The following is a 12,891-nucleotide window of genomic DNA, read 5'->3' as shown; positions in this document are numbered from 1 at the left end:
GGCTCGTGAGCCGGCATGGCACACAGGTGCCGCAGAGCAACACTGGGTACCGGCCGGACGGTGCCCGCGGGGCAGACCCAGGGTTCCTGCAGGGGCTCCCCAAGAGCCCGGCATTAACGTGTGGAGACCACAGCCGGAGCGTGTGCCCCCACGAACACCCAGCACCGTGGCAAGGGGCCAGGGTCACTCGGGGCTGAGACGCCCTCCTGCTTGTCCCCTCCACGCGCAAGTCCGGGATGTTCAACGGCGCACGCGAGCGTCGGTGGACGGCAGCCGGCGGGTTAGCGGTGACACCGCCCTCTGCACACAAGCAGACCCCCGAGGGCGGGGCTCTTCCGTGCTGCCCTTCGTTCCGGGCCTCCGGTGAGGGTTTTTGTGCAGGTGCTTGAGAGAGCAAGGGTAGCAGACGGAAGAAGGATGGACGGGCAGACGACGGACAGAGGGGAAGGACGAAGGGACACGCAGGGTGGACCCGAGCTCCGCACACAGCTCCGCCGTCCTGGACCGCTCCCCGGGCTCCGCCCCAGGCTGACCCACAGTCAGGGCCGGGACGTCTCCGGGACGGCACAGCTTCTCCGTCCCCTGCCACCAGTTCAGGCTGAAGGATGGATGGGCGCCGCTCGCCCGTCAGCCTGGAGCTGCAGCGCCCACCGCCGGCGGAGAGGGGCCGTCCATCCCGCCACACCTCCCAGCAGGAGTTTATTTAACGTCTGTGGTTCCCCGTGGACTGTCCGCAGCCCACGGCAGGCTCGAAAGACCGTGCTAACGTCCAGGGACCCCAACCACAGGACTCTGTACTCGAGTTCTCACCACAAAGCCCCTCAAACGGCACATTTCTACATTTGCGAGCTCAGGACACCTGCCACCCAACTCGCTTTCATTTCGGGAGAAAGACACAGACCGAAAAGTGCAGAAATCATCTCTCCTCCGTGAGCAGAACGTAAAAGCGATCTTTTGAATGTTTTTCACTTTATCAAAAATATGTAAATTACGATCCTCTAAGAAGCTTCTTCCGGCTTAAAATTCAGCAGGAGAAACCACAGTCACATGTTCTCTTACAAAGAGAAAAGATTTGCAGACAGGTTCTCAATTTAAAATGAAAACCCAAGGAAAGCAGAACCACCGGCCACAGCCGAGTAACACCGAGAAGGGGTCAGTCTTCTCCGCTCCGAAGGAAGCACCCTCCTCCGCGCGCCGTGGCCAGAGCTCCAGGCCAACCCCGAGTCCCAGAAAAGGGAAAGTCAAGCAGATGCCGGACTGACGTGCACACCGCAGGGCCCCGCCTGTCCGACCTGGCCTCACTCGGGAGACCCGGGCCCCCCAGGGAGGGGAGCGGAACCAGCCCCCCGGGGACGCCTGGCTGAGATGTGAGAGCGCGACGGCCGCGGCCTCTCCAGGCGACGGGACAGCGGGTCGTGACGTGCCCGTGGGACAGGACGTGCCCCAGAGCAGATCACGTGCCGCAGGCCACCTCCACGCTGGAGCCCGTCAGGGGAAACAGACCCGCTGGCGGGACGCTCTCCATTCCCGGCATCGGAGAGTTTCTTCCTCTGAAGCTGGCACGCGTGCTTCATGGAGCAAAGCGGTCATTCCCATGTTCGGAATTTCACAGCCGTGAGGAGCCGACTTCACGTCCCCCTGAGCCGATGGCTTTCTAAGGCGTACGGAGCACAGAGGACGGCGCTCTCCCGCTGGCCCGGCGGCTGCAGGCGTGGTGCCAGCTCGGTGCCGAGCTCTTCTTCCAGGATGGCGCTGTGACGTCAGTGCACGCACCCACCTGCTCAGGAGCGGAAGCAGGAGGAAAACTGAGACCTTTCTGTCCCCGAACACTGCTAGGGACCCTGCAGGGTCAGCTTCCCTCCCTGGGCTTCCCCTTTCTCATCGATAAAATACTGGCAGGGACGCCTCCCACCCACCCCCATAGTGGAGACCACGGAGCCACAGGGCGCGGGAGCTCTCAGGAGCCCCAGCAAGACACCGAGTCTGACAGCCACAAACACTTCCCGGTCTCTGTGATACGCCCATGCCGAGACGACGCGGAGGCAGCGAGGCGCCCGGGCAGGGCTCCCGCCCTGGAAACGCGCCCACCCTGCACAGCCCACAGGTGGCAACTGGAAAGGACCCTCCAGGGACAGGCGGCCAAAGACAGACGATCTACAGAAGCCCCAGAAATTCTGAGCAAACCCAGAACCGAACCCTCACGGGTGTCTGGCTGCTTCTGTCCTCTCCCTGACACCGCCACCTGGGGACAGCCGCCTCCCCGTCGGCGGGACAGCCCCTCACCGCCCGCGACCGCCGCGACCTCCGCGACCTCCGTGACTGCCCACGACCTCCGTGACCGCCGCAACCGCCGTGACCGCTGCGACAGCCGTGACCTCCCTCCACAGACGCGCCGATCGTGGCAGCACCGCAGCCCAGGAGCCCCAGGACGGCTGAGACCATGCCCACCAGCTGGGCCCGCACGTCCTGGCAGAGCCCGGCCCGCGCCCGCCACCACTCCCGTCACTGCGCCGACACAACGCTCTCCCCGATGCCAGCCAGACGTGCGGCTATGGCGACAGCCTTCAGTTCTTCGGAGGGGGAGGCCACACTTGCAACGTAGAATTCAGAAATTCCAATTCCATAGGGGACTCCCGCTACGACAGTTGGGACAACTGTAGATCCTTTCGTATGAACGGAAAACCATTATGGCCTGTTTAATGCTCGGTGCGACGGAATCCTCAGGACGACCGCCGACTGGCACAGTTAGGACTCTCGTGGGAATGACCAGAAGGCTCCTTTCGGCATTCGGTCAATGCCATGACCACAAAGAAAAATACCACAACTGGACCACCGTGTCACTCCCCACCCGAGCCAGCGAGGCCAGAGCCGCTCCCTCGAGGTCTTACTTTAAGTATCATCCTACGTTCCCGGGGCCGTTTGCCTCGGTTTGTGTGGAGCTCCAGTTGTAGGAAGGATGAGAGGAAACCCGGTTTTCTCCGAACACGAGAGGCGTCCGCGCAGCCCCGCAGACGAGCGCCCAAGCCACAGAGGAGCCGGGAGCCGGACCCTGACCTGCCCCACACTGGGCTTGCCAAGAATCACAGCAGAACCTGTTAGATGCTCGGGTGCTGACGGCCGTCCACGGAGGACACGTGGGCCTTCTCCACCGACAGCCAGGCCCGCCCGACGGCCCAGAGCCTTCCATCTGCTCTGACCACGTCTACAAACTGTTGAAAGAAACAAGGGTCCCCGTCTGGGTATTTCCTGCAGCCCAGAGATGCCTCACGTGGGGGAAAGCAACCGTACACGCCTGGTGCCACGTCCTGGGAACGACCACGCGAGTCTGAGACGAAGCCGTTTCCGGTTCTCAGACGGGACCCACGGCAGCAGAGCCCGAGCTTGGCTGGACAGTGGTTGTCCTCGCACCGTCACTTTGTGGGAACACTCGCGGACCACGGGGACCAGAGGTAAAATGTGTTTGGTGCAGCATCACTGTCTTCTCCCAACGCTTGCCCTTTACAGACTTACGCCGGGTTATGAGGGTCCTACAACATCCGTCAGCTCTGAAGACTCAGACGAACCCAACACATCGGGGTGCCAGCTGCCCACGGTCCCCCACGGAGGCAGGACTGGAGCTCCCCGTGCGCGCCCTTGGGAGGAGCCAGGCGTGGCTCCCCGACGGGTCACAGGGTGCAGGGAATGGCCTTCCCCAAGCAAACCACACGCTGGGATGTGGATCTCGAAACGTAAGTGCCATGAATCTGGTTCTTCAGGAACAGGTCAGGACAGGGAGGCATCCGGAGAGGTCTCGAGGTACGTGAACTCTGCTCTTCTGCTCTCTGGCCAAGTCGTGTCCCGGCCACCGCTCTACAGACACGTGGTCTCGTGGCTACCACTCTCTGGCCCGTGGCCGCGTCTCGTGGCACCAAGGGCAGGGAATGAGGGAAGACACATACAAACTGTTGTGGCCAAGACATGGTTCCTGGCTGTGACACGACCAACATCACCTGGAGGCAGAGGCGTGGTGCCTGGGCCTCGGGAGCCGGCTAAGCTCCCCCCGCAGATGCTCAGGCGTGGGGTGCAGGCCCGCTCCCCCTCCCTGAAGAAAGGAGCCGCACTGCCCCCCACATTCAGCTGGAGGACAGCACAGCCCAGCGTCCCTCGGACCTCCCGGAGACACAGACCCGAACGGGAGTCAGGGACAGCTCCGCCGCGGCTCTCTCCTGCACCCGGTCTGGACCTACAACTTGGCAACGGCAGGCGAAGGCCGCTGAGCTGTACGCCCGCCCGCTCCTCCTGCGGAACATCTGCTGACCCTACGCCGTGCCGGCCAGCGGTGGAGCGTCGTGCGGCAGGAGACTCAGCCCCACCAGCCGATGTTTGCTCCGCGGAAGATTAAATCTACTTCCACTTCCGAACTGTTTAAAGGAGGAAAACAGGGCTCCTGGGGGCTCAGTCACTAAGCGTCCGGCTCTCGGTTTCAGCTCAGGTCACGATCTCAGGGTCGTGAGATCGAGCCCCGCACCGGGCTCCGTGCTCAGCTGGGAGTCTGCCTGACGTCCTGTCCCTCTGCCCCTCCCCACGGTGCGCGCTCTCTCCGAAATAAATAAATAAATCTTTGAGCAAACAAAAAAGGTGAAAACAAAGTAGTGACTCGGTGAGTGATTCCAGTGACGATCCAACCCGGCCCCACCTGCCGAGACACGGCTTGGACTGGACAGGGTGAGAACGGCTGCGCCGACCTCCCGCTCGCCGGTGCCGAGATACGGAATGAGAATGGGAGGACTCCGCACGGCTTGTGTCAAGGGAAGAGAGAACAGTCGCTTCAAAAAGTCCTTGAGAGCGGTCAGGCCAGAAGGGCGTGAAGAGCCAAGTCGGGGAAGGAGCAGGGGGCGGCAGGCGCCTGGCCGAGCGGGGAGCCCGATGCAGGGCTGGATCCCGGGACCCGGAGATCACGGCCTGAGCTGAAGGCAGACGCTTCACCGACGGAGCCCCCAGACGCCCGACAGAACAGAATTTTGACAACATCCACAAGGATTTCTCCAGCTCTTAACCTCCTGTTCAAGGGGAAAGGGAGCCACACTTGGATGGATCCTTCCCAGAAAACAAGGCTGCGCGGCTAACACGGTTTAATCCCTTTCCAGAAGACTCTACCCACCTGCTCTCCCGTAAGGCTTTCGCGCAGACTCTCCGCCCTCCGGAAAAGTCTGCGACCCGTAACGGCTCTGTCTGGACCCGTACCAGGGACTTGGCCTAAACCTGCCTGTCGCTCCGACGTCAAAGCCAAGTCGAAAGGCACAATCCCGCGGTGAGTGTTTCACCTGAGCGACACTCCAGGTTCCCGGCGTGCTTCCCGGAGACAGAACTGCTCTATCTTTGGGAACGAGGAGACGGTTGCACGGGAAGACCTCCCCTTGGTGTCCGCAAGCACGTGGCCGGCACACCCCGGCTGACCCCCCAGTGCCCGGCCGGCCGGAGGAAGAGCGAGCAACAGGGGATTCTTCCGCAGGCCCCAGGCTGCCGACGAACGCTCACCAGTCACGGCGGGACGGACATCTGTTGGAAAGTTCTGCAGAAGACGCCGACCACAGTCCAGCGGCCGCAGGAGGACAGCTGCCATGCGGAGGGGTGTTTGCTCCCACAGCCCCGGTCAGAGCTGCTTCCCGAGCCCCTCACGCCGCAGGCGAGCCCTTGCACACCCCCTGCGTCCTGTTACACACACTGTGGGGTCCGGCACCGAACGGTGAGGATCTCATCACTGGCATCCACGTGAGGGCCACATCGGTAAGAGACAAAGAGAAACAGGGTCCTCAAGCTACAGGAGGCCAGCTCAGGGGAAAACACCCTGGAAACTCTGTGATCGAAATTGTGAATCACGAGACTTTATGCTGGCATTTCGCATTACGTTATTTAGCAACTAAATAATTCAGTGTATCTTTTTTTTTTTAATTAAGAAAGCCTAAAGACTGACAAGTAACTTGGTTCTTTGCAGCTTCATAATAAAAAGAGGAAACAAGCCAAAATTCCTGAGACATCACACCTTAGGCTTGCATCGTCCGTCTCCTGGCCTGGCAAGCGTGCAGCACCCAGCAGGGAAGGGAGGCTGGGAAAGAGAACGGGCAGCTCCTCGTGCTTCTGTGTCTTGACCCTCGGAGCCCCGTCAGAGCTCGTGACGGCGAGTGCTGCTGGATTCAACGCCATCAGCATTCAGACGCCTGAGCGCGTGACTCAGCAGACCCTGCCAGAGAGCGGGGTCCTAGTCCCACCGCAGGAGACCAGACACTCCAGGAACATGCATCTCCGCGTCTGCTCCTGCAGCCCAGATGGCGCTCGGGACCCGGGGCCGCCACGGGGGAGGAAGGGGTCCGGCTACACGGGGAGCCGTGGTGTCGTGGCTACCAGGAGCTCCGAGGAGCGGTTACAAGTGCAAACTCCTAAAGGCAACACATAACTAAGAGGGGCAGAGCAACACTGCATCGACTGCTTCAGTCCCTTTGGAAGATCAAAGAGCCGTGAAAACAGGAGCCGGGGGCCCGATGCACAGGAGACAGGGCCGCCTGGCCCTCGTCAGTGGCCAGGTTGGGTGAAGCCCGCCGGCTTCTCCGTCTGCTGACCTCCCTTCTCGGCGGCACATCCCCAGCCGGAAAATCCCATCAGGCTTCCCTTCGTCGCTGTGTGTCCTGACAACGGTAAGCACCCAAAACACACACTCAATCATGGGGACCATCCCATAACGTATAAAAACACCCACACACCCCAGACTAATAAGACCGCACATGTCCGTTAGCCCCAACAGAATACCTACCGCCTTACGGGGGAGACGGGCTGCTGAGTGAGGGAGCTGCGGCCCCACGGACGGCGACGGTGTCACCTGCCGACCCGAGGAGACCGGGAACGGACATGCATGGGCGGGGGGACGTGGCCGCTAAACCCGGTGAGCGGCGGGCACAGCGGGGCCAGCACGGACGGCGTCGGCGCGGCCACAGTGCGTCCCAGTCCGCGCCGCGCCTTGGGAGATGCTTCCAGATAAACACGCAGGACAAGCGGCCCCGACTCGCCGGAGCAGCGTCGCTGACGAACACCCGCCGGGACCCCACACTCTGTATCCCCCGAACGCAGGACTGTCGTCGAAACGGACACCTGAGTGTGTGAGATTCACGAAAAGCAGACGGGCTCAGGGAGGCCTAAAGAAAGCACAGCACCGTCCTGCTGCCCCCACCTCGGGACAGGGGGTCTTACAGAGTTCTACGCAAACTAAACGCTAGAACCCCGGGAAGCAACAGCAGCACATGTGTACGCACAGAGTTCTGTGTCTGTGTGTGCACGAAGGGCGCACGTGTGTCTGTGCAGGTCCCTGCGCAGGCATGTGCTTGTGTCTCCGAGTCTGTGTGCGTGTCCCTGCGGGGCACGCACCAGCGTGGTCTGTGCGCCCGCACGCATCTCTGCACACACGCGTGGGTCTCCATGTGCACGTGTGTCCGCACACACCTGTCTCTGTGCACGTACGTGCATGTCTGCGTGTGCAGCTCAACTGAAGCCTTCAGAAAAGGATTCTCCCCGGATCGTGCCTGTTTGTCGGCTCCTTGGCACTTCCTGGGTAAACAGAGCTAACGACGTGCGGTAACCCTGCTTAAAACCCTCTAATGAAACAAATTACAAAGAGTGTCACGGGGAAACCAGGCCGGCCGACACTCCGGCTGCGGCAGGAGCCAGTCACGCCAGGAGGAAAGGGGAGAAAACTGAGAATTTATTCACACTTTGGAATAGCTCATTAACCCAACCCCATAACAATTACTGCGTAAACCCCAGAGCACCGGGGAACGCGGCACCGCGGGACACAGGAGACAGGTGCTTGGGACACCTGACCGCTGCCCACGCGCCCCCCGCACGCCCCCCACACACAGCCCACACACGCACCACACACGCCCCACACACGCCCCCCCAGCACCCCACACGTGCCCTGCACCCCAGCAGCGAGAATGGGAGACCGGCCCCAGCAGGCTTGGCTCACCCAGCCCGTAGCTGAACCACACACAACACATTTAAAGACACACTTCTGGGGCGCCTCGGTGGCCCCGTTGGTCGAGCGTCAGGCTCTCGGTTTCGGCTCGGGTCATGATCTCAGGGCTGTAGGATGGAGCCCCGTTCTCTGTGCTCAGTGGGGAGTCCCCTTAGATGCTCTCTCCTCTCCCTCTGCCCCTCCCCTGCTCACACGCTCTCTCCAAAATAAATAAAATCTTTAAAGACATGCTTCTGAAGCCATTATACGGAAAAATAAATTCAAATGAGCTCCAGAACACCGTCGCACTCAAGTCCGGACAGTGTGTTGTGACGTGACCGCCGCGGTCCGCGTGTCTCCACAGCAGGACCTGTCCTACCCGGTGTCCAATTCTAATCACAATTACGTGTGTTTTCAAAGGGAAAGTGACGTGAAGACGAACGGGTCATTACAAAACTGTGAGGGCCGAGAACCAGGAAAAGAACACAAGGTGGGGAGGGAACGTGCCTGTCAACAGGGCCACACGTCCACTGTTGAGAATGTCCCCAAATGAGAGAAGCAGAAGGCGAGACAGCGGAGACACAGCAGCCGGGGACAGGAGCAGCCGCTGTGAAAACCCACGGCCCTCCTCCCGATCCGTCCCAGGGACGCGCGGCACCAAGACCTCGGTCCTCCCCGTCCTGAGAAAGGGCTGGTGGCATCACAGGGCCAACAGGAGGTCCGCGGGGCTGGCACAGGACCAGGCTACCTCCGGGATGCAGACACGGAGTCCTCGGGAAGGAGACGCGTCCTGTCTCCTCACCCAGCCCCAAGGAGCACCCGGAGAACCGCGCAGAGCCGTCGTGGTCTTCACAGTCTCCAGACCCTCCCACGACCAGGTGCTGGGCCAACCCGGTCTCCCGCTTCCCGGACGCCGGTCCCAGCTTCCTCCCCAATCAGGCATGTGCCAGGCGTGGCTGTGAGGCCGGTCGGCTTCATCAGACAGGCGGTGACGCCGTGATGGCTGACGTGTGGCTCCAGCCTGAATGCAGAGACCACCACGAAGGGCCACCAACACCTGGTCCCACAGGCAGGCCTAAGGCCACCTGCCAGCCAAAATTCCCCAGGAGCTGGAGTTAGGCTGCTAAAATTCCGGGACTTGTTACAGCAGCTAGAGTTAGGAAAACTCTGCCCAAACCAGTGATCTTTAACTAGACCCTCACTGTGCGACAATACATCAGACACCGGGGACTGGAGATCAAACACGCCTGAGCACAAGCCCCGTCCAGCCACCGGCGGGACTCAGACTCGCCGCCTTTCTTCCCCGATGGATCCTGGACGCAGAACAGGCACAGTGTCCTTTGATCCATGCAGGGTCCCGACGGCACCTCTCCGGGGAGATCCCTCCGCGGCTTGGGGGACGGTCACCCACGCAGCCGGTGCGGGACCCCAGGTCCCAACCCTGGCGGTCTGACCTCAAACTCCCGGCGCTCAGGCGCCAGGACAAAGTCCTCCCTCAGGTGCCGGGTGAACCTGCACTTCTGTTTTTAGTCATTCGCCAGGAACGGAGACCGAATCAGGAAACACGTTAGCTGGAATAAAGAATGCTGGTGTTCCCGAGTTCTAATCCAGTAAAGGCCACGCCACACCCCATGTGTGGCCAGTTTCAAAGCCCTTCAAAGGCCTCACTTGTCTCCCCACAGCTCGGTGCCAAAGGCATCGCCCACAGAGAAGAGGCCAACAGGCAAAGGGTGGGCCTCTGCCTCCCCAGCGCTTTCCCAGAACGAGCCCTCGGGACAGGCCGGACAAACGCACGGAAGGCGGACACGGCGACCGCTGGCCACTCGATGCGCTCAGGGCTGACGCCCACGTCGGGGCCCCCGCCCGCCCACAGGACCCCGAGCCGAAGCCCAGCCCACCCACCCTCACACAACGCGGAGCGCCGGCCCAGGCCAGCAGGAGGCTCTCCTGCCCCGAGCGCGGCTCCGTGCAGGCGACACGGGGACACCCGCGGGAGCAGCCATGGCCTGGAACGGCCCGCGGCGCATTCGCTTTTCCTGGGGAAGAATGAGACACTCGCATGGGCACAAGTGCAGGCCACACGCAGGGGCTCCTGAGGGGTCCCCCCCATCGTCCCCCGCAGCAGAGCCGTGAGCCTATGGGTCCAGCTTCGTTCGCGAGCTGCTCCGAGTTCCCATTTCACACCCAGAAAATGAGCTTCTGGCTCCAGATCCCTCTATGCCAACCTGGCCACGCATGACGGCAGAGGAACGTGGCTGTGTGGCCATGGCCAGCGCTCCAGGACTAACCGGTTACCTCTCGGGACCACCTGGCCATCCCTCAGACCATGTGCCTGCCACAGACTTCCCAGAAGCACCCCCAGAAAGACCACGCGTGCGTCCACTCAGGACAGAGCATCCACTCCAGCCCAGGTCTGAGAAATGTAGCTCAGATCTGGCATGTCCAGGCATCCAGGGCCACTGTGGGGTCCCCACAGGCTGGTCCCTGGGACCCCCGACCTCTGTGGACAGCATCTACAAGCCAGATGTCATTCTCCCAAGAAAATCTGAGCAACAGCCACCGCAGGTGCTTTAAGGCGGGGGTCAGAGACAAGGGCATCTGGGTCCCATCAGTCACAGCCCACGGCCGGCATCTCAGACATGAAGGTTCGGAGAAGGTGGTGCCGACCGGGAGTCACTGGAGAGAAGCAGCAGCCCCCAGTCATCAGCTCTGCCCGCAGGGTCACGGGGCAGCTGGACAGCGGCTGGCGGCCTTTCCTGGGAGCTGCGTACATGCCCAGGAGTCGATGACAAAACTGGCCCCACGCGCTCAGCCGTGTTGCTCAGGGAGGCCTGTGTGACCTCCCGCTTCACCGGCCCCGTCGGCACGCTGCTCCTTCACCACTCGCCTAGGCTGCGCACATTTTACAAGAAACAGGGAAAAGGAAACAAAAGCACATTATTCTGCCAACTATGTGTCTCCCACGTCCCCCCGCCCCGCCCACGAGGGCACCCGCACACCCGGCCTGGGCGTCTGCGAGCCCGACCCGCTCCCGGCTGGCTCGCTGCCCTGACTCAGCTGCGCCACGTCGTCTCTCTGACGCGGACGCTTGTCTCACCTTTCCAGGAACACCTGCAGCTTCTCCCCGAGCCCGTCCACACCTGCCGACGGCGCCGGTCCCTTGCTTCTGCCGGCCGGGCCAGGCCTCGGGTCTGGGCCGGGTTGGGTCTGGGTCGCTGCACATGTGTATCCAGCTCCCTGCCCGAGAAGGTCCCTTGTCCTCACCCAGAGCCAGTGCCCCTCAGCAGCCGTCCTCAGAAACACTGGGGATAGGGCGCCTGCGTGGCTCAGTGGGTTAAGGCCTCTGCCTTCGGCTCAGGTCATGATCTCAGGGTCCTAAGATCGAGCCCCGCATCGGGCTCTCTGCTCAGCGGGGAACCTGCTTCCTCCTCTCTCTCTGCCTGCCTCTCTGCCTGCTTGTCATCTCTGTCTGTCGGATAAATTAATTAATTAATTAATAGAAACACAGGGAGCCTTCTGGGTGAGTCTCCCTCACGGGGCCTCTGGGGTCCGAGGACGCACCACACACACCAGCTCCCAGCAGCACTGGCGGCAGAATGGACCATCCTGCGTGCGGCTCTTTTGCGCGACCCACTCTGCCCGCTCCCCGAAAGCCTTCACAGAAGGTCGGTGGGGGGACAGGGCCCAGCAGAAGCCCAGGCCACCACCCCTAGGTCCGCAGGGGGCGAACAGAAAACTGTGACACACCGTACTCAGTGAGATCCTCTCGAGGCACCTGCTCTTCGGCCATTGCTGTGGTCTGTGGCATCTGCGTGTCTGCACGGGTCCAGAGGACACATGCACGTGCCCCCGATGTAAACTGCCCCGGAGGCCCGGAGACTCCCACAAGCGAGACCCCCGACACCCCTGCAGCCTCGGGAGTTGGTCCAGGACCACAGCTCGCACAGCACGTACCCCCGGGAAAGGCAGAGCCACCCAGGGCCTGCCCCCCCAGCCTGTCACCAGGAGGCAGAGGGACGGTGGCCTCCCCTCAGGGGCCAGCCTCCCGCCCCGTGCCGGCTGACCACGGAGCGCTCTCCCATGCACACAGAGAAGCCGCTGTGGGAACCTTGGGGTCGCTCCTCCGCCGCCAAGGGCTGATTTTCAGAGTCTCAGATGACGGGGTGGGGGCGTGGCAAGACGGATCAGAGTTACCTGTGAGAAAAAGTCTGCGCCCTCTTTTAGCAAACAACCAGAAACTCGGGTTCGCCGCGACAGAAGCAACGGTTTTGTTCCCAGCCCACGTGCCGCCTGCTCCTGCCGGTGCTGGACGGAAAAGCTCAGCATTTACGCAAACAAACAGAAGAGCCCTCTGAGTTGGAGCGTTCCCCGCTCCCCAGACGCAGAGCGGTGTCGTCTAGGAAGTGGGGGGGACGGGCTCCCACGTCTCTGGCCTCGAGCACGGAGGTTCCCTGCCGCGGCGTCATTCATCTCCCCGAGGGCCGCCCGGGCAGCCACCAAGCTGGCGGGACACAGGACCGCTGAAAAGACAGTCGGGTGTCACCGCGGCCGGCGCGACTCTGGTCCTACCCGTGCGGAGCGGCGCAGCGCCTCCCCGCCCCTCCCGCCCGGGCCTCCCTCAGACCCTGCGGGCCGCACGCCCACCACAGCGATGGACACACGAGGCTCAGACGGCTTCTCCGGTCCCTCCTCACCAGCCGCCCTCCTGAAGTGTTTCCCGCTGGGGAGCGTTGATCTTCCTCACACATGCGGTATCCAAGCCTACTGTACTTCTTAATTTCTTTTCTACTCAAAACGTTGAAGATTCTACTCTTTCAGCACCTGCCCGACGTGCGCCCGAGTCTGAGCGACCGTCCCACACTGTGTCACCTCCCGGTGACCTTCCCACTGACCGCGGTCTGCGGCTCGAC

General features: G+C 62.1%; 1 protein-coding gene across 6 annotated transcripts in view; it reads right to left on the bottom strand.

The window, feature by feature from the left end:
* Positions 1-12,891, bottom strand: part of DIP2C (disco interacting protein 2 homolog C) — a 348,933-nt gene that overhangs the window by 188,756 nt on the left and 147,286 nt on the right. Inside the window, exon 1 of one of the 6 annotated variants that reach the window (XM_032349899.1) lies at positions 11,122-11,275. The exons of the other annotated variants lie outside the window; for them this stretch is intronic. The gene's annotated coding sequence lies outside the window, so the exon portion shown is untranslated. Of the gene's footprint in view, positions 1-11,121; positions 11,276-12,891 lie in introns of those variants that run through there. 6 annotated transcript variants of the gene reach the window in all.

The sequence above is a fragment of the Mustela erminea genome, chromosome 6, assembly GCF_009829155.1.
Source record: "Mustela erminea isolate mMusErm1 chromosome 6, mMusErm1.Pri, whole genome shotgun sequence".
Lineage (NCBI taxonomy): Eukaryota > Metazoa > Chordata > Mammalia > Carnivora > Mustelidae > Mustela > Mustela erminea.
The sequence above is the reverse complement of the archived record's forward strand: the minus strand, read 5'-3'. Positions and strand labels throughout refer to the sequence as shown.